Consider the following 22,405-nt stretch of genomic DNA (forward strand, 5'->3'; position numbering starts at 1 on the left):
TTTGGAGCGCCTGGGGCCATCCCTGCAGGACTTACTGAACTTGTGCGGAGGACGCTTCGGTCTGAAGACGGTTTCGCAGCTAGCGCTGCAACTGCTCGACAGGCTGGAAACATTCCACGAGCTGGGGTACGTTCACCGCGACCTGAAGCCGGACAATGTCCTGCTAGGTCGCGGAACGACCCGCAAGACGCTGCACATGATTGACTTCGGTCTTGCCGAGCGGTATCGGCACCCAGGCACGGGGGAACACATAGCGCAGGATGCGTTTTTCCCGTTCGCCGGAACGATCGAGTTTGCACCAGTGTTCGCTCATCTGGAGTATACACCGAGCAGGCGAGATGACATTTTGTCGCTCGCCTACATGCTGGTGTTTTTGCTCCGCGGTGGCCTACCGTGGTATGGTACCGAGGAGCGATTTGATCCGGACGAGGCACTGCTTCTGAAGTTGTGCATTACGCCCAGCGAGCTGTGTAGAGGACTGCCGGCTGAGTTTCAGCGGTTGACCGAGTACGCGTTGCAGATGGAATTCTGCGACGCGCCGGACTATACCGAGCTGAAGCGGATGTTCCGGAATCTGCTGCGCCAACATTCCATGCAGCACGATTTGCATTTCGATTGGAACCGGTTTGGCTGCTAAACCAGCACCTAATTTCTTTTCTTCTCTCTCTCTCTCTCTTCGTTCCAGCTTTCGTAAAGTGACGTGTAAGTCACCCCAGTATAAGGCGCCGTGAAGGAACAGCCCGATGCTGGGACGGTGGCCAAATCCGATCCTCTGCCTCCTCGTGGCGCCACTGGATGTTGGCCTCTGGTGTTGTCAGACTCACCAGCGGCCTAACCAAAGAGGACGGTCAGTGGGACACCAAGCGTTTGCTCAACGAAGCTACACGTACATTTGATGCTATGGGGGTTGAAGGGAAATAAATATGTATTTATTGTATTTTAGTGTAAGATTGAGGCCATGTAAAAATACACGTATAGCATTGGAATAAATTGAAATGTACAAATGCCTATATAAAACGAGTTAATTTTCGAGTTTGCAATGATTGCGATTTTCCACTCTTTCTCGCCGGACAGCATCAACTTCAAACGTACATTGTGGGGATGTTTTCCACTGCCGACGCCGATCCACGAACACAAATTTTGATAGGCCACCTGTACATGAGCATAGCTTTCGAACGCAAGCTTATATAAGGGCGTGCGTGCGGGGCATCGATGGAAAGCTCTCGCCAAGTACTATCCGACGGTGGGGTATTGCACCTCCTCCCGCCCTCCCTGTTCCATACTGCAGGAAGGAAAAACGTCAAATTGATTTCGAACGGAAGCTAATACAAAGCTATATCAGGCAGCGACAGACGCGTCGGTACAAGTTGTGCAACTTTTGTCTCACAAGCGTGTCCTCCTAGGAACCACTCAGGTCAACTCTTCCAGTCAAAAAACGTGATTTTGTGTGAAATTTTCACCGTTTTACACACAGGTGTGGGAATGTTTTTCCCCCCTTCCCGGATCCATTGCTATCCCTCGTTGGATAGGGCGCGGCTAGTAGACCAAATTTGGTACGACCATTTGCGTAGGTACGACCAACACTCGTTACTCAAAATCGGAGTCAAAGTCCTTCTGCAGAACGCGCCACGGGCTGTCATTTGAAAACGGCCTCCGGAAAATTAACCGAATTTTGGTATGTGATTCGTGATGGAAAAAGCCATCGAACACTTCAATTTACATCGGGATTTGGATGCGTGTAGCGAAAGAGAACGTTTCTCCTTCGACGCTTAGATAATCGAGATAATTCATTTGCTGCTACTCGCCGTTTGTCTGAAGCATTCTTACCCCGGTTTAGTAGCGATGTCCAAATCTGCAACCGAATGTAGAGGAAAGAACTTCAGTCCGGAATCAATGGCCTACAAAAATGGACAACTAAAACGGGATATCAGGGAAATGTAAAATATTTCACACCAAACAACCTTAAAGCTTGGGTTGTTCCAAAAATATTGTATCGAATAGAAATAGTGTCTTCGAAAGTCTCTGGCTCCTCTTTACCGTACTGCTCTGAGGCATTCTATCGGGGCCTTTATAGTCCAGTCCTATTCCATCACTTTTCTGCAAAAGCGGGCAGCTTTATTTCTTACATATCATCACAGATTGGATTACAGAAGCCTTCATTGAAAGTGCCAAACAGGCATTCACGGAACTGACGGAAGGAAGAACGGTTGCCACAAACTGCAGAACAATCACGAAATGGAGAAAGGTTATGGGTCCAAAACAGCCCCAGAGTTGATTGGGAAATGCAAAACAGAGCCGATAGATGATGCTAAATTCAGATGGTTCGTGTTCGAGGAGGCGAATGAGTTGCGCGATTTGTGCGCGATCGGGTTTCTCGCCATCGCAAATTGAAACTCCCTACCTTCGTTGGATCGAACACGGATCATACGCTAAGAGAATGATGCGAAGCGCATGTCTCCCATGGAACGTGTTGAGACTGTAACGCAGATGAAGCTGTGCCGCAAACCACGTAACAAAGCCTTGTCGATCGAGATTCTCCTGTGTCGTGTACCGGGTTGTGCAAGCGTTGAACAAGCGAGTGCGAGACACGCACGCAATTTCTGGATGAAGGATCATCATTGACGCTGAAGTTACCCTAGCAGCGAGTATCAGATTGAAGGGCCAGCCGGGCCCCCACTTGAGTTGCAGTGGACGGCCAACGTGAAACGCAAGGAGACGTTTCAGCTTCACGTTTGACCTGGAGCCTGGAGATTGCTGCACGCGGGGGAGAGCGGTCGTTCACGGCGACGGTTTCAACAGCTAAGTTTGCCACAATAAAATATTCATTATCCCACACTGACAAGTTCGAATGATTACTTACAGGATCGGCCAGCGGAACATCAGGAGGATGATACACCGAGAACCAGGCTTGGAGAATTCCAATCGGCTTGGAGAACGTGCGCCTACTACTTCCACCGCTGGAGCCTCAATCTGGGTGACCGATTGCGGTGAGGACGATGTTGGGATGGGCTGTTTACGGGACACAAAAGGGAAACACCACCAGGCGAGTGACGATACCGGGTGGTGAGATAGTATGCACCACCAAACACACAAGCAGCGGGAAAGGCAGCGTCGACGTACCAGGACCAGGGCATCCTGCAGCAGCACAGCGGTGTCTATGAGCAGCTGCTATGACGGCCGAATGCCACCGGTAGCAGCCATCCTTACGACAATTCCAGCGGCAGCAGCAGTACGTACGATCCACAACACCCATCGCGCAATTACTCCACCGCTACACGGCCGCGCACGGAAAGCGCATCTGAGCACGGAAAGTGTAAAGTGAATCGGGAAAAAACGATGACAGTTGTTGAACCCGTCGTTGCACGGGATGGGGTGCGTTGCCAAGGTGGATTAAAAATATCAGGTGCTGGAAAAGGCCCTTTACCCGGGTGGGTCGCCATAGTTGGGGGGGGGGACTTTGGTGTCATTTTAAACCCGCTACACACCGTTGGTTTCAAAAAGTATAGCAAACAGAAAACTTTCTTTCTTTGCCTTCAGGCAAGTGCATTTTTGTATTTATTCATTTTATTGAACAAACATCAGAGATACAAAATCAGGCAATACTTACTGCAATTGTCCGCGTGTGTCCATGTGTCTCGTAGATGATGCGGAATAAAGGTGACAAAATAGCAAATAAATTAATGATTTCTTAGTCTTCGTCTCTATCTTTCCTCACCTGATCTCGGATTGCATCCACCTTGCGCGGTTGCGATGATCCCACAAAAACTACAAAGTAGAGCTTCGGTTGACAGTAAAAGACGCAGCGGTTCTGAATAGTACTAAATCTCGCCGATAGATGACGCTGGACATTAGGCTGGTTCGTGTTTGAGGAGACGAATGAGCTGCGCGATTCGTGCGCGATCGGGTGGTTTCTCGCCATCGCAATTCGCAAATTCGCACGCTTCATCTCGGCGGCATCTCGGCATCGCGATCGAAAAACGGGTACCATTTTACGAGGTGTAATTAGAATCCGCGAAATAAACCGTTTCCATCAACGGCACACATCCGCGTGTTTGGAAGACTCTCCCTGCAAAAAAAAGTAAACGTTTTCGCTACGCGATTAAATGTTAATGTTCACAAACCAATTTCATGTTTTTTTTTTTCAGTTCTCTATGTTCCAATCCGGGCGAGGTTTTCAATACTTTTGCATTCATACTTTAAAGGCTTGCGTCCATCCAGCCTGGGTAATAAGTTCTTTTTTAACTTCTGCCGCCGGTTGATGCTTTGATGTTGATCCTGTTTCGGAGATAAAAGCGTCCACCACTTTGACGCATTCTCATGGAGACGCACGGTGGCGGGTGTGATACAGCTGCTGGCTGTTGGATGTAAACGGATGTAAACAAATGCCTACCGGTTGTTACAGGATGAAGGGAGCGATGCTGAGCGCCACTGTCCCAGAAAACCATCACTTTTACCCGTACAAAAAAAAAGCCGTAAAAAAGAAAAACCCAATAAAAGAAGCACACAGGACGCGACACAGGATCTGCACAGAACTCGCACAGGCCACGCCAGGTCAGGGCACCGGTACGACGAAATGAACCAAAATCGGACCTGGAAATGTAACAACACTTGGATGCGTTTTCCAAAACCCACACACCACAGGTAACTAGATGGTTACCAGCCGAAAATGCGTAATCTGTCAAGTTGCTGTTTCGATCGTAGTACACATGTGAACATCACCCAACCAAAGGCTATATATGTAAACCACACTTATGCATCAGGTTATATCCTCACTACGAGTAAACGCAAGGTGACGTGTTTTCGCTCGCTCTCACTTTTAACGGTTTTTTCGAGTGTTTTTGCGAAAAATTGATTCTGCTGTTGCTTCCAGTTACATTTCGCAGGTGGCCAAAGAGAATCGAACATGTCGATTAGAGAAGGACGTGCGCCCAATTCTAGTTCGCCGGAGTCCTTGATGGTGGTGAATCTCTCCACCTATCGGATTGAAGGCGAATTCGATGCTGGTGGCTGCGGCACGGTGTTGGTGGGCAGCCATGCCCGCTCCAAGCAGCCGGTGGTGATGAAAATGGCCAGCAAAGAGGTGGACCGGCTCCTGCTCGCCACGGAGCGCCGGATCTATGCGCGGCTGCCGAAGGCCCGTGGATGGCCCAGACTCATCGACGCCGGTACGTATCGCAAACGCGACGTGCTGGTTTTGGAGCGCCTGGGGCCATCCCTGCAGGACTTACTGAACTTGTGCGGAGGACGCTTCGGTCTGAAGACGGTTTCGCAGCTAGCGCTGCAACTGCTCGACAGGCTGGAAACATTCCACGAGCTGGGGTACGTTCACCGCGACCTGAAGCCGGACAATGTCCTGCTAGGTCGCGGAACGACCCGCAAGACGCTGCACATGATTGACTTCGGTCTTGCCGAGCGGTATCGGCACCCAGGCACGGGGGAACACATAGCGCAGGATGCGTTTTTCCCGTTCGCCGGAACGATCGAGTTTGCACCAGTGTTCGCTCATCTGGAGTATACACCGAGCAGGCGAGATGACATTTTGTCGCTCGCCTACATGCTGGTGTTTTTGCTCCGCGGTGGCCTACCGTGGTATGGTACCGAGGAGCGATTTGATCCGGACGAGGCACTGCTTCTGAAGTTGTGCATTACGCCCAGCGAGCTGTGTAGAGGACTGCCGGCTGAGTTTCAGCGGTTGACCGAGTACGCGTTGCAGATGGAATTCTGCGACGCGCCGGACTATACCGAGCTGAAGCGGATGTTCCGGAATCTGCTGCGCCAACATTCCATGCAGCACGATTTGCATTTCGATTGGAACCGGTTTGGCTGCTAAACCAGCACCTAATTTCTTTTCTTCTCTCTCTCTCTCTCTTCGTTCCAGCTTTCGTAAAGTGACGTGTAAGTCACCCCAGTATAAGGCGCCGTGAAGGAACAGCCCGATGCTGGGACGGTGGCCAAATCCGATCCTCTGCCTCCTCGTGGCGCCACTGGATGTTGGCCTCTGGTGTTGTCAGACTCACCAGCGGCCTAACCAAAGAGGACGGTCAGTGGGACACCAAGCGTTTGCTCAACGAAGCTACACGTACATTTGATGCTATGGGGGTTGAAGGGAAATAAATATGTATTTATTGTATTTTAGTGTAAGATTGAGGCCATGTAAAAATACACGTATAGCATTGGAATAAATTGAAATGTACAAATGCCTATATAAAACGAGTTAATTTTCGAGTTTGCAATGATTGCGATTTTCCACTCTTTCTCGCCGGACAGCATCAACTTCAAACGTACATTGTGGGGATGTTTTCCACTGCCGACGCCGATCCACGAACACAAATTTTGATAGGCCACCTGTACATGAGCATAGCTTTCGAACGCAAGCTTATATAAGGGCGTGCGTGCGGGGCATCGATGGAAAGCTCTCGCCAAGTACTATCCGACGGTGGGGTATTGCACCTCCTCCCGCCCTCCCTGTTCCATACTGCAGGAAGGAAAAACGTCAAATTGATTTCGAACGGAAGCTAATACAAAGCTATATCAGGCAGCGACAGACGCGTCGGTACAAGTTGTGCAACTTTTGTCTCACAAGCGTGTCCTCCTAGGAACCACTCAGGTCAACTCTTCCAGTCAAAAAACGTGATTTTGTGTGAAATTTTCACCGTTTTACACACAGGTGTGGGAATGTTTTTCCCCCCTTCCCGGATCCATTGCTATCCCTCGTTGGATAGGGCGCGGCTAGTAGACCAAATTTGGTACGACCATTTGCGTAGGTACGACCAACACTCGTTACTCAAAATCGGAGTCAAAGTCCTTCTGCAGAACGCGCCACGGGCTGTCATTTGAAAACGGCCTCCGGAAAATTAACCGAATTTTGGTATGTGATTCGTGATGGAAAAAGCCATCGAACACTTCAATTTACATCGGGATTTGGATGCGTGTAGCGAAAGAGAACGTTTCTCCTTCGACGCTTAGATAATCGAGATAATTCATTTGCTGCTACTCGCCGTTTGTCTGAAGCATTCTTACCCCGGTTTAGTAGCGATGTCCAAATCTGCAACCGAATGTAGAGGAAAGAACTTCAGTCCGGAATCAATGGCCTACAAAAATGGACAACTAAAACGGGATATCAGGGAAATGTAAAATATTTCACACCAAACAACCTTAAAGCTTGGGTTGTTCCAAAAATATTGTATCGAATAGAAATAGTGTCTTCGAAAGTCTCTGGCTCCTCTTTACCGTACTGCTCTGAGGCATTCTATCGGGGCCTTTATAGTCCAGTCCTATTCCATCACTTTTCTGCAAAAGCGGGCAGCTTTATTTCTTACATATCATCACAGATTGGATTACAGAAGCCTTCATTGAAAGTGCCAAACAGGCATTCACGGAACTGACGGAAGGAAGAACGGTTGCCACAAACTGCAGAACAATCACGAAATGGAGAAAGGTTATGGGTCCAAAACAGCCCCAGAGTTGATTGGGAAATGCAAAACAGAGCCGATAGATGATGCTAAATTCAGATGGTTCGTGTTCGAGGAGGCGAATGAGTTGCGCGATTTGTGCGCGATCGGGTTTCTCGCCATCGCAAATTGAAACTCCCTACCTTCGTTGGATCGAACACGGATCATACGCTAAGAGAATGATGCGAAGCGCATGTCTCCCATGGAACGTGTTGAGACTGTAACGCAGATGAAGCTGTGCCGCAAACCACGTAACAAAGCCTTGTCGATCGAGATTCTCCTGTGTCGTGTACCGGGTTGTGCAAGCGTTGAACAAGCGAGTGCGAGACACGCACGCAATTTCTGGATGAAGGATCATCATTGACGCTGAAGTTACCCTAGCAGCGAGTATCAGATTGAAGGGCCAGCCGGGCCCCCACTTGAGTTGCAGTGGACGGCCAACGTGAAACGCAAGGAGACGTTTCAGCTTCACGTTTGACCTGGAGCCTGGAGATTGCTGCACGCGGGGGAGAGCGGTCGTTCACGGCGACGGTTTCAACAGCTAAGTTTGCCACAATAAAATATTCATTATCCCACACTGACAAGTTCGAATGATTACTTACAGGATCGGCCAGCGGAACATCAGGAGGATGATACACCGAGAACCAGGCTTGGAGAATTCCAATCGGCTTGGAGAACGTGCGCCTACTACTTCCACCGCTGGAGCCTCAATCTGGGTGACCGATTGCGGTGAGGACGATGTTGGGATGGGCTGTTTACGGGACACAAAAGGGAAACACCACCAGGCGAGTGACGATACCGGGTGGTGAGATAGTATGCACCACCAAACACACAAGCAGCGGGAAAGGCAGCGTCGACGTACCAGGACCAGGGCATCCTGCAGCAGCACAGCGGTGTCTATGAGCAGCTGCTATGACGGCCGAATGCCACCGGTAGCAGCCATCCTTACGACAATTCCAGCGGCAGCAGCAGTACGTACGATCCACAACACCCATCGCGCAATTACTCCACCGCTACACGGCCGCGCACGGAAAGCGCATCTGAGCACGGAAAGTGTAAAGTGAATCGGGAAAAAACGATGACAGTTGTTGAACCCGTCGTTGCACGGGATGGGGTGCGTTGCCAAGGTGGATTAAAAATATCAGGTGCTGGAAAAGGCCCTTTACCCGGGTGGGTCGCCATAGTTGGGGGGGGGGACTTTGGTGTCATTTTAAACCCGCTACACACCGTTGGTTTCAAAAAGTATAGCAAACAGAAAACTTTCTTTCTTTGCCTTCAGGCAAGTGCATTTTTGTATTTATTCATTTTATTGAACAAACATCAGAGATACAAAATCAGGCAATACTTACTGCAATTGTCCGCGTGTGTCCATGTGTCTCGTAGATGATGCGGAATAAAGGTGACAAAATAGCAAATAAATTAATGATTTCTTAGTCTTCGTCTCTATCTTTCCTCACCTGATCTCGGATTGCATCCACCTTGCGCGGTTGCGATGATCCCACAAAAACTACAAAGTAGAGCTTCGGTTGACAGTAAAAGACGCAGCGGTTCTGAATAGTACTAAATCTCGCCGATAGATGACGCTGGACATTAGGCTGGTTCGTGTTTGAGGAGACGAATGAGCTGCGCGATTCGTGCGCGATCGGGTGGTTTCTCGCCATCGCAATTCGCAAATTCGCACGCTTCATCTCGGCGGCATCTCGGCATCGCGATCGAAAAACGGGTACCATTTTACGAGGTGTAATTAGAATCCGCGAAATAAACCGTTTCCATCAACGGCACACATCCGCGTGTTTGGAAGACTCTCCCTGCAAAAAAAAGTAAACGTTTTCGCTACGCGATTAAATGTTAATGTTCACAAACCAATTTCATGTTTTTTTTTTTCAGTTCTCTATGTTCCAATCCGGGCGAGGTTTTCAATACTTTTGCATTCATACTTTAAAGGCTTGCGTCCATCCAGCCTGGGTAATAAGTTCTTTTTTAACTTCTGCCGCCGGTTGATGCTTTGATGTTGATCCTGTTTCGGAGATAAAAGCGTCCACCACTTTGACGCATTCTCATGGAGACGCACGGTGGCGGGTGTGATACAGCTGCTGGCTGTTGGATGTAAACGGATGTAAACAAATGCCTACCGGTTGTTACAGGATGAAGGGAGCGATGCTGAGCGCCACTGTCCCAGAAAACCATCACTTTTACCCGTACAAAAAAAAAGCCGTAAAAAAGAAAAACCCAATAAAAGAAGCACACAGGACGCGACACAGGATCTGCACAGAACTCGCACAGGCCACGCCAGGTCAGGGCACCGGTACGACGAAATGAACCAAAATCGGACCTGGAAATGTAACAACACTTGGATGCGTTTTCCAAAACCCACACACCACAGGTAACTAGATGGTTACCAGCCGAAAATGCGTAATCTGTCAAGTTGCTGTTTCGATCGTAGTACACATGTGAACATCACCCAACCAAAGGCTATATATGTAAACCACACTTATGCATCAGGTTATATCCTCACTACGAGTAAACGCAAGGTGACGTGTTTTCGCTCGCTCTCACTTTTAACGGTTTTTTCGAGTGTTTTTGCGAAAAATTGATTCTGCTGTTGCTTCCAGTTACATTTCGCAGGTGGCCAAAGAGAATCGAACATGTCGATTAGAGAAGGACGTGCGCCCAATTCTAGTTCGCCGGAGTCCTTGATGGTGGTGAATCTCTCCACCTATCGGATTGAAGGCGAATTCGATGCTGGTGGCTGCGGCACGGTGTTGGTGGGCAGCCATGCCCGCTCCAAGCAGCCGGTGGTGATGAAAATGGCCAGCAAAGAGGTGGACCGGCTCCTGCTCGCCACGGAGCGCCGGATCTATGCGCGGCTGCCGAAGGCCCGTGGATGGCCCAGACTCATCGACGCCGGTACGTATCGCAAACGCGACGTGCTGGTTTTGGAGCGCCTGGGGCCATCCCTGCAGGACTTACTGAACTTGTGCGGAGGACGCTTCGGTCTGAAGACGGTTTCGCAGCTAGCGCTGCAACTGCTCGACAGGCTGGAAACATTCCACGAGCTGGGGTACGTTCACCGCGACCTGAAGCCGGACAATGTCCTGCTAGGTCGCGGAACGACCCGCAAGACGCTGCACATGATTGACTTCGGTCTTGCCGAGCGGTATCGGCACCCAGGCACGGGGGAACACATAGCGCAGGATGCGTTTTTCCCGTTCGCCGGAACGATCGAGTTTGCACCAGTGTTCGCTCATCTGGAGTATACACCGAGCAGGCGAGATGACATTTTGTCGCTCGCCTACATGCTGGTGTTTTTGCTCCGCGGTGGCCTACCGTGGTATGGTACCGAGGAGCGATTTGATCCGGACGAGGCACTGCTTCTGAAGTTGTGCATTACGCCCAGCGAGCTGTGTAGAGGACTGCCGGCTGAGTTTCAGCGGTTGACCGAGTACGCGTTGCAGATGGAATTCTGCGACGCGCCGGACTATACCGAGCTGAAGCGGATGTTCCGGAATCTGCTGCGCCAACATTCCATGCAGCACGATTTGCATTTCGATTGGAACCGGTTTGGCTGCTAAACCAGCACCTAATTTCTTTTCTTCTCTCTCTCTCTCTCTTCGTTCCAGCTTTCGTAAAGTGACGTGTAAGTCACCCCAGTATAAGGCGCCGTGAAGGAACAGCCCGATGCTGGGACGGTGGCCAAATCCGATCCTCTGCCTCCTCGTGGCGCCACTGGATGTTGGCCTCTGGTGTTGTCAGACTCACCAGCGGCCTAACCAAAGAGGACGGTCAGTGGGACACCAAGCGTTTGCTCAACGAAGCTACACGTACATTTGATGCTATGGGGGTTGAAGGGAAATAAATATGTATTTATTGTATTTTAGTGTAAGATTGAGGCCATGTAAAAATACACGTATAGCATTGGAATAAATTGAAATGTACAAATGCCTATATAAAACGAGTTAATTTTCGAGTTTGCAATGATTGCGATTTTCCACTCTTTCTCGCCGGACAGCATCAACTTCAAACGTACATTGTGGGGATGTTTTCCACTGCCGACGCCGATCCACGAACACAAATTTTGATAGGCCACCTGTACATGAGCATAGCTTTCGAACGCAAGCTTATATAAGGGCGTGCGTGCGGGGCATCGATGGAAAGCTCTCGCCAAGTACTATCCGACGGTGGGGTATTGCACCTCCTCCCGCCCTCCCTGTTCCATACTGCAGGAAGGAAAAACGTCAAATTGATTTCGAACGGAAGCTAATACAAAGCTATATCAGGCAGCGACAGACGCGTCGGTACAAGTTGTGCAACTTTTGTCTCACAAGCGTGTCCTCCTAGGAACCACTCAGGTCAACTCTTCCAGTCAAAAAACGTGATTTTGTGTGAAATTTTCACCGTTTTACACACAGGTGTGGGAATGTTTTTCCCCCCTTCCCGGATCCATTGCTATCCCTCGTTGGATAGGGCGCGGCTAGTAGACCAAATTTGGTACGACCATTTGCGTAGGTACGACCAACACTCGTTACTCAAAATCGGAGTCAAAGTCCTTCTGCAGAACGCGCCACGGGCTGTCATTTGAAAACGGCCTCCGGAAAATTAACCGAATTTTGGTATGTGATTCGTGATGGAAAAAGCCATCGAACACTTCAATTTACATCGGGATTTGGATGCGTGTAGCGAAAGAGAACGTTTCTCCTTCGACGCTTAGATAATCGAGATAATTCATTTGCTGCTACTCGCCGTTTGTCTGAAGCATTCTTACCCCGGTTTAGTAGCGATGTCCAAATCTGCAACCGAATGTAGAGGAAAGAACTTCAGTCCGGAATCAATGGCCTACAAAAATGGACAACTAAAACGGGATATCAGGGAAATGTAAAATATTTCACACCAAACAACCTTAAAGCTTGGGTTGTTCCAAAAATATTGTATCGAATAGAAATAGTGTCTTCGAAAGTCTCTGGCTCCTCTTTACCGTACTGCTCTGAGGCATTCTATCGGGGCCTTTATAGTCCAGTCCTATTCCATCACTTTTCTGCAAAAGCGGGCAGCTTTATTTCTTACATATCATCACAGATTGGATTACAGAAGCCTTCATTGAAAGTGCCAAACAGGCATTCACGGAACTGACGGAAGGAAGAACGGTTGCCACAAACTGCAGAACAATCACGAAATGGAGAAAGGTTATGGGTCCAAAACAGCCCCAGAGTTGATTGGGAAATGCAAAACAGAGCCGATAGATGATGCTAAATTCAGATGGTTCGTGTTCGAGGAGGCGAATGAGTTGCGCGATTTGTGCGCGATCGGGTTTCTCGCCATCGCAAATTGAAACTCCCTACCTTCGTTGGATCGAACACGGATCATACGCTAAGAGAATGATGCGAAGCGCATGTCTCCCATGGAACGTGTTGAGACTGTAACGCAGATGAAGCTGTGCCGCAAACCACGTAACAAAGCCTTGTCGATCGAGATTCTCCTGTGTCGTGTACCGGGTTGTGCAAGCGTTGAACAAGCGAGTGCGAGACACGCACGCAATTTCTGGATGAAGGATCATCATTGACGCTGAAGTTACCCTAGCAGCGAGTATCAGATTGAAGGGCCAGCCGGGCCCCCACTTGAGTTGCAGTGGACGGCCAACGTGAAACGCAAGGAGACGTTTCAGCTTCACGTTTGACCTGGAGCCTGGAGATTGCTGCACGCGGGGGAGAGCGGTCGTTCACGGCGACGGTTTCAACAGCTAAGTTTGCCACAATAAAATATTCATTATCCCACACTGACAAGTTCGAATGATTACTTACAGGATCGGCCAGCGGAACATCAGGAGGATGATACACCGAGAACCAGGCTTGGAGAATTCCAATCGGCTTGGAGAACGTGCGCCTACTACTTCCACCGCTGGAGCCTCAATCTGGGTGACCGATTGCGGTGAGGACGATGTTGGGATGGGCTGTTTACGGGACACAAAAGGGAAACACCACCAGGCGAGTGACGATACCGGGTGGTGAGATAGTATGCACCACCAAACACACAAGCAGCGGGAAAGGCAGCGTCGACGTACCAGGACCAGGGCATCCTGCAGCAGCACAGCGGTGTCTATGAGCAGCTGCTATGACGGCCGAATGCCACCGGTAGCAGCCATCCTTACGACAATTCCAGCGGCAGCAGCAGTACGTACGATCCACAACACCCATCGCGCAATTACTCCACCGCTACACGGCCGCGCACGGAAAGCGCATCTGAGCACGGAAAGCGCATCTGAGCACGGAAAGTGTAAAGTGAATCGGGAAAAAACGATGACAGTTGTTGAACCCGTTGTAGCACGGGATGGGGTGCGTTGCCAAGGTGGATTCAAAATATCATGTTGTAATCTAGCAATCGTTGTAGATTGAACACAGTTCACAGTAGTCTATGAACGTAGTTAAGGATTAGTTAGTTGCAATAAAACCTTCAATCAGAGAAGTAATCGAGGAAGAAGTGATCGAGGATGCCGTTAATGTACATCCGGAAGAAGAAGATCCAGACGAGCAATATGGGGAAAACTCTTCAACTGAATCACTTGACTGCGATGGTGTCCAATCGTGTAATGATGATGAAGATGCAGCGGAAGCAGACGATACCGCGCTCCCTTCGCATCTAGATCTGGACTTGTCTTCCGGCCCTAGTGGCGAACAGTCTAGGAGGCGCAGCGAACGGGAGCGCCGATTTCCCGGTAAGTTCCTTGACTATATTACCGGATTCAGTGCTTGTGCTGTTGGCCCTCCGTTTTCTTCAGACGTTCCAGAAATGTATAACGACATTAATGCTCGTGAGGATCGTGACCGATGGTACCAAGCGGTACAAGATGAACTAAACTCCATGAAGGTCAACGATGTGTGGAAGTTGACGGTGTGTCCAGCCGGTGTGAAACCGCTAAAAACAAAGTGGGTGTTCCGGCTGAAGGAGGATGAAACCGGACAACAGGTCCGGTACAAGGCACGACTTGTAGTCAAAGGGTTTCTACAACGGCCCGGGATTGACTTTGAAGACACATTTGCACCCGTTGCTAGGCTGTCGACAGTTAGAGTAGTACTAGCTGTTGCCGTCCATCGTGGCTTACACGTACACCAAATGGACGTCAAAACGGCTTTCTTACACGGAGTGTTAAAGGAGGACCTGTACATGGAAGTGCCCCAAGGCGTGAGGGCTAGACCAGGCATCGTGTGCAAACTTAGAAAATCGCTTTATGGTCTAAAACAAGCTCCACGATGTTGGAATGACCGCTTCAACTCGTCATTATTGAAGTTTGGGTTCCGTAGATCAAACCGGGACTACTGTCTGTACGTTTCAACTGAAAAAGATGATGAAATTTATCTGGTGCTTTATGTCGACGATCTTCTGATTGTTGGACGAAATATTCGAACGATGGAGAGACTGAAACGGCGGCTCACAGATGAATTTGAAATGACCGATTGTGGGCAAACGAAGTTTTTCCTGGGAATGCGAATGGAGTACAACCGTAATCGTGGCGAACTGAAGCTGTCACAGGAGGCAGCTGCAAACAAAATTTTAGAAAAATTTGGAATGTCGGAATGTAATCCAGCGAAGACCCCGATGGAGAAAGGACTTCAGTTGAGTCGAAAAGGAAATCATACTGCACAGCCATATCGAGAGTCGCTAGGCAGTTTGATGTATCAAATGCTATGTGTGCGACCTGATTTGTGCTATCCCGTAGCTTACATGGGACGATTTCAACAATCACCAACGGAAGATCATTGGCAAACTCTTAAGCGTATCATGAGATACCTTAAAGGAACCGCTACTATGGGACTTCACTATAAGAAAAATCCAGGAAGTAGATCACTCGAAGGATATGTCGATGCTGACTGGGCGTCCGATGCAGAAGATCGCAAATCCGTAACTGGTTTCTTGTTTAAGGTATATGGTTCAACAGTATCTTGGGCAAGCCGGAAGCAGTCAACAGTCTCCTTGTCATCAAGTGAGTCTGAATATGTAGCGCTAAGTGCTGCTGTTTCCGAAGGAATCTGGTTGGCTGGTATTTTGGAAGATTTGCAATGCAAAACACCATCGGATCCAGTTATTATATACGAAGACAACCGTGGCTGTATTGGTCTGGCTAAGAATGCTGAATCCAAAAGGATAAAGCACTTGGATATTAAACATCATTTCATTAAAGACCATGTTGCTGCTGGTAATGTTAAGATTGAACCGATAAGTACTACTGAACAGCAAGCGGATATATTAACGAAAGCTTTGGATGCAAACCTATTTGAATATCTCAGAAGCAAAATTGGAGTCAGCGATTGAGAGGGGGTGTTGTAATCTAGCAATCGTTGTAGATTGAACACAGTTCACAGTAGTCTATGAACGTAGTTAAGGATTAGTTAGTTGCAATAAAACCTTCAATCAGAACAGACGTCTTTATATCAGGTGCTGGAAAAGGCCCTTTACCCGGTGGTGGGTCCAAGGTGGATTAAAAATATCAGGTGGTGGATTAGGGCCTTTGGGGGGTCGCCATAGTTGAGGGACTTTACGTCATTTTAGAACCGTTGACCATTGGTTTCCGCACACAAAGCTTAGCAAATATAACAGATTTCTTTGTTATTATGTGCATTTTAGTGTGTCTATTGATTTTATCGAAAAAACGTAATATATTAACAAAAGATTTGATGATTTGTTTATGCACGAAATTTAAAATCATGCTAGCATGAGTTCTAATCTCAAGTAAATTGCGGCCATGCGGCTCGTAGATAATGAGGAATTAATGTAAAAATTGAAAAAAAAAATAATGATTTCTTAATTTTTATCATCAAAAATGTCGAAAACACAAAGAATTCTAGAATAAATTCACAGAATAACACAAAATAACACACTTTAATGTATGTTTCAATGTTAAATAAGAACTCACAAAGTGCAACATATATTTTTAAAGAATATTTATTCGAAAAAATGGGGTAGATAAATTATATGAACAAATTTAATTAATGTAAACAAAGTTTGAATCCTGGGGACCTTACGGCAAGTGACGAATTGTCAAAATGCACTAGAGTCCACCACCTGATATTTTTAAATCCACCTTGGGTGGGTCGCCATAGTTGGGGGGACTTTGGTGTCATTTTAAACCCGCTACACACCGTTGGTTTCAAAAAGTATAGCAAACAGAAAACTTTCTTTCTTGCTTATAGGCAAGTGCATTTTTGTATTTATTCATTTTATTGAACAAACATCAGAGATACAAAATCAGGCAACACTTACTGCAATTGTCCTCGCGTGTCCATGTGTCTCGTAGATGATGCGGAATAAAGGTGAAAATAGCAAATAAATTAATGATTTCTTAGTCTTCGTCTCTATCTGTCCTCACCTGATCTCGGATTGCATCCACCTTGCGTAGAGCTTCGGTTGACAGTAAAAGATGCAGCGGTTCTGAATAGTACTAAATCTCGCCGATAGATGACGCTGGACATTGGGACATTGGTTCGTGTTCGAGGAGGCGAATGAGCTGCGCGATTCGTGCGCGATCGGGTGATTTCTCGCCATCGCAATTCGCAAATTCGCACGCTTCATCTCGGCGGCATCTCGACATCGCGACCGAAAAACGGGTACCATTTTACGAGGTGTAATTAGAATCCGCGCAATAAACCGTTTCCATCAAAGGCACACATCCGCGTGTTTGGAAGACTCTCCCTGCAAAAAAAAGGAAACGTTTTCGCTACGCGATTAAATGTTAATGTTCACAAAAAAATTTCATGTTTTTTTTTTGTTCTCTATGTTCCAATCCGGGCGAGGTTTTCAATACTTTTGCATTCATACTTTAAAGGCTTGCGTCCATCCAGCCTGGGTAATAAGTTCTTTTTTAAATTCTGCCGCCGGTTGATGCTTTGATGTTGATCCTGTTTCGGAGATAAAAGCGTCCACCACTTTGACGCATTCTCATGGAGACGCACGGTGGCGGCTGAGCGCCACTGTCCCAGAAAACCATCACTTTTACCCGTACAAAAAAAAAAAAAAAAAAAAAAAAAAAAACCGTAGAAAAGAAAAACCCAATAAAAGAAGCACACAGGACGCGACACAGGATCTGCACAGAACTCGCACAGGCTACGCCAGGCCAGGACACCGGTACGACGAAATGAACCAAAATCGGACCTGGAAATGTAACAACACTTGGATGCGTTTTCCAAAACCCACACACCACAGGTAACTAGATGGTTACCAGCCGAAAATGCGTAATCTGTCAAGTTGCTGTTTCGATCGTAGTACACATGTGAACATCACCCAACCAAAGGCTATATATGTAAACCACACTTATGCATCAGGTTATATCCTCACTACGAGTAAACGCAAGGTGACGTGTTTTCGCTCGCTCTCACTTTTAACGGTTTTTTCGAGTGTTTTTGCGAAAAATTGATTCTGCTGTTGCTTCCAGTTACATTTCGCAGGTGGCCAAAGAGAATCGAACATGTCGATTAGAGAAGGACGTGCGCCCAATTCTAGTTCGCCGGAGTCCTTGATGGTGGTGAATCTCTCCACCTATCGGATTGAAGGCGAATTCGATGCTGGTGGCTGCGGCACGGTGTTGGTGGGCAGCCATGCCCGCTCCAAGCAGCCGGTGGTGATGAAAATGGCCAGCAAAGAGGTGGACCGGCTCCTGCTCGCCACGGAGCGCCGGATCTATGCGCGGCTGCCGAAGGCCCGTGGATGGCCCAGACTCATCGACGCCGGTACGTATCGCAAACGCGACGTGCTGGTTTTGGAGCGCCTGGGGCCATCCCTGCAGGACTTACTGAACTTGTGCGGAGGACGCTTCGGTCTGAAGACGGTTTCGCAGCTAGCGCTGCAACTGCTCGACAGGCTGGAAACATTCCACGAGCTGGGGTACGTTCACCGCGACCTGAAGCCGGACAATGTCCTGCTAGGTCGCGGAACGACCCGCAAGACGCTGCACATGATTGACTTCGGTCTTGCCGAGCGGTATCGGCACCCAGGCACGGGGGAACACATAGCGCAGGATGCGTTTTTCCCGTTCGCCGGAACGATCGAGTTTGCACCAGTGTTCGCTCATCTGGAGTATACACCGAGCAGGCGAGATGACATTTTGTCGCTCGCCTACATGCTGGTGTTTTTGCTCCGCGGTGGCCTACCGTGGTATGGTACCGAGGAGCGATTTGATCCGGACGAGGCACTGCTTCTGAAGTTGTGCATTACGCCCAGCGAGCTGTGTAGAGGACTGCCGGCTGAGTTTCAGCGGTTGACCGAGTACGCGTTGCAGATGGAATTCTGCGACGCGCCGGACTATACCGAGCTGAAGCGGATGTTCCGGAATCTGCTGCGCCAACATTCCATGCAGCACGATTTGCATTTCGATTGGAACCGGTTTGGCTGCTAAACCAGCACCTAATTTCTTTTCTTCTCTCTCTCTCTCTCTTCGTTCCAGCTTTCGTAAAGTGACGTGTAAGTCACCCCAGTATAAGGCGCCGTGAAGGAACAGCCCGATGCTGGGACGGTGGCCAAATCCGATCCTCTGCCTCCTCGTGGCGCCACTGGATGTTGGCCTCTGGTGTTGTCAGACTCACCAGCGGCCTAACCAAAGAGGACGGTCAGTGGGACACCAAGCGTTTGCTCAACGAAGCTACACGTACATTTGATGCTATGGGGGTTGAAGGGAAATAAATATGTATTTATTGTATTTTAGTGTAAGATTGAGGCCATGTAAAAATACACGTATAGCATTGGAATAAATTGAAATGTACAAATGCCTATATAAAACGAGTTAATTTTCGAGTTTGCAATGATTGCGATTTTCCACTCTTTCTCGCCGGACAGCATCAACTTCAAACGTACATTGTGGGGATGTTTTCCACTGCCGACGCCGATCCACGAACACAAATTTTGATAGGCCACCTGTACATGAGCATAGCTTTCGAACGCGAGCTTATATAAGGGCGTGCGTGCGGGGCATCGATGGAAAGCTCTCGCCAAGTACTATCCGACGGTGGGGTATTGCACCTCCTCCCGCCCTCCCTGTTCCATACTGCAGGAAGGAAAAACGTCAAATTGATTTCGAACGGAAGCTAATACAAAGCTATATCAGGCAGCGACAGACGCGTCGGTACAAGTTGTGCAACTTTTGTCTCACAAGCGTGTCCTCCTAGGAACCACTCAGGTCAACTCTTCCAGTCAAAAAACGTGATTTTGTGTGAAATTTTCACCGTTTTACACACAGGTGTGGGAATGTTTTTCCCCCCTTCCCGGATCCATTGCTATCCCTCGTTGGATAGGGCGCGGCTAGTAGACCAAATTTGGTACGACCATTTGCGTAGGTACGACCAACACTCGTTACTCAAAATCGGAGTCAAAGTCCTTCTGCAGAACGCGCCACGGGCTGTCATTTGAAAACGGCCTCCGGAAAATTAACCGAATTTTGGTATGTGATTCGTGATGGAAAAAGCCATCGAACACTTCAATTTACATCGGGATTTGGATGCGTGTAGCGAAAGAGAACGTTTCTCCTTCGACGCTTAGATAATCGAGATAATTCATTTGCTGCTACTCGCCGTTTGTCTGAAGCATTCTTACCCCGGTTTAGTAGCGATGTCCAAATCTGCAACCGAATGTAGAGGAAAGAACTTCAGTCCGGAATCAATGGCCTACAAAAATGGACAACTAAAACGGGATATCAGGGAAATGTAAAATATTTCACACCAAACAACCTTAAAGCTTGGGTTGTTCCAAAAATATTGTATCGAATAGAAATAGTGTCTTCGAAAGTCTCTGGCTCCTCTTTACCGTACTGCTCTGAGGCATTCTATCGGGGCCTTTATAGTCCAGTCCTATTCCATCACTTTTCTGCAAAAGCGGGCAGCTTTATTTCTTACATATCATCACAGATTGGATTACAGAAGCCTTCATTGAAAGTGCCAAACAGGCATTCACGGAACTGACGGAAGGAAGAACGGTTGCCACAAACTGCAGAACAATCACGAAATGGAGAAAGGTTATGGGTCCAAAACAGCCCCAGAGTTGATTGGGAAATGCAAAACAGAGCCGATAGATGATGCTAAATTCAGATGGTTCGTGTTCGAGGAGGCGAATGAGTTGCGCGATTTGTGCGCGATCGGGTTTCTCGCCATCGCAAATTGAAACTCCCTACCTTCGTTGGATCGAACACGGATCATACGCTAAGAGAATGATGCGAAGCGCATGTCTCCCATGGAACGTGTTGAGACTGTAACGCAGATGAAGCTGTGCCGCAAACCACGTAACAAAGCCTTGTCGATCGAGATTCTCCTGTGTCGTGTACCGGGTTGTGCAAGCGTTGAACAAGCGAGTGCGAGACACGCACGCAATTTCTGGATGAAGGATCATCATTGACGCTGAAGTTACCCTAGCAGCGAGTATCAGATTGAAGGGCCAGCCGGGCCCCCACTTGAGTTGCAGTGGACGGCCAACGTGAAACGCAAGGAGACGTTTCAGCTTCACGTTTGACCTGGAGCCTGGAGATTGCTGCACGCGGGGGAGAGCGGTCGTTCACGGCGACGGTTTCAACAGCTAAGTTTGCCACAATAAAATATTCATTATCCCACACTGACAAGTTCGAATGATTACTTACAGGATCGGCCAGCGGAACATCAGGAGGATGATACACCGAGAACCAGGCTTGGAGAATTCCAATCGGCTTGGAGAACGTGCGCCTACTACTTCCACCGCTGGAGCCTCAATCTGGGTGACCGATTGCGGTGAGGACGATGTTGGGATGGGCTGTTTACGGGACACAAAAGGGAAACACCACCAGGCGAGTGACGATACCGGGTGGTGAGATAGTATGCACCACCAAACACACAAGCAGCGGGAAAGGCAGCGTCGACGTACCAGGACCAGGGCATCCTGCAGCAGCACAGCGGTGTCTATGAGCAGCTGCTATGACGGCCGAATGCCACCGGTAGCAGCCATCCTTACGACAATTCCAGCGGCAGCAGCAGTACGTACGATCCAGAACACCCATCGCGCAATTACTCCACCGCTACACGGCCGCGCACGGAAAGCGCATCTGAGCACGGAAAGCGCATCTGAGCACGGAAAGTGTAAAGTGAATCGGGAAAAAACGATGACAGTTGTTGAACCCGTTGTAGCACGGGATGGGGTGCGTTGCCAAGGTGGATTCAAAATATCAGGTGCTGGAAAAGGCCCTTTACCCGGTGGTGGGTCCAAGGTGGATTAAAAATATCAGGTGGTGGATTAGGGCCTTTGGGGGGTCGCCATAGTTGAGGGACTTTACGTCATTTTAGAACCGTTGACCATTGGTTTCCGCACACAAAGCTTAGCAAATATAACAGATTTCTTTGTTATTATGTGCATTTTAGTGTGTCTATTGATTTTATCGAAAAAACGTAATATATTAACAAAAGATTTGATGATTTGTTTATGCACGAAATTTAAAATCATGCTAGCATGAGTTCTAATCTCAAGTAAATTGCGGCCATGCGGCTCGTAGATAATGAGGAATTAATGTAAAAATTGAAAAAAAAAAATAATGATTTCTTAATTTTTATCATCAAAAATGTCGAAAACACAAAGAATTCTAGAATAAATTCACAGAATAACACAAAATAACACACTTTAATGTATGTTTCAATGTTAAATAAGAACTCACAAAGTCCAAAATATATTTTTAAAGAATATTTATTCGAAAAAATGGGGTAGATAAATTATATGAACAAATTTAATTAATGTAAACAAAGTTTGAATCCTGGGGACCTTACGGCAAGTGACGAATTGTCAAAATGCACTAGAGTCCACCACCTGATATTTTTAAATCCACCTTGGGTGGGTCGCCATAGTTGGGGGGACTTTGGTGTCATTTTAAACCCGCTACACACCGTTGGTTTCAAAAAGTATAGCAAACAGAAAACTTTCTTTCTTGCTTATAGGCAAGTGCATTTTTGTATTTATTCATTTTATTGAAC

Source organism: Anopheles gambiae, chromosome 3, assembly GCF_943734735.2.
Source record: "Anopheles gambiae chromosome 3, idAnoGambNW_F1_1, whole genome shotgun sequence".
Classification (NCBI taxonomy): Eukaryota; Metazoa; Arthropoda; class Insecta; order Diptera; family Culicidae; genus Anopheles; species Anopheles gambiae.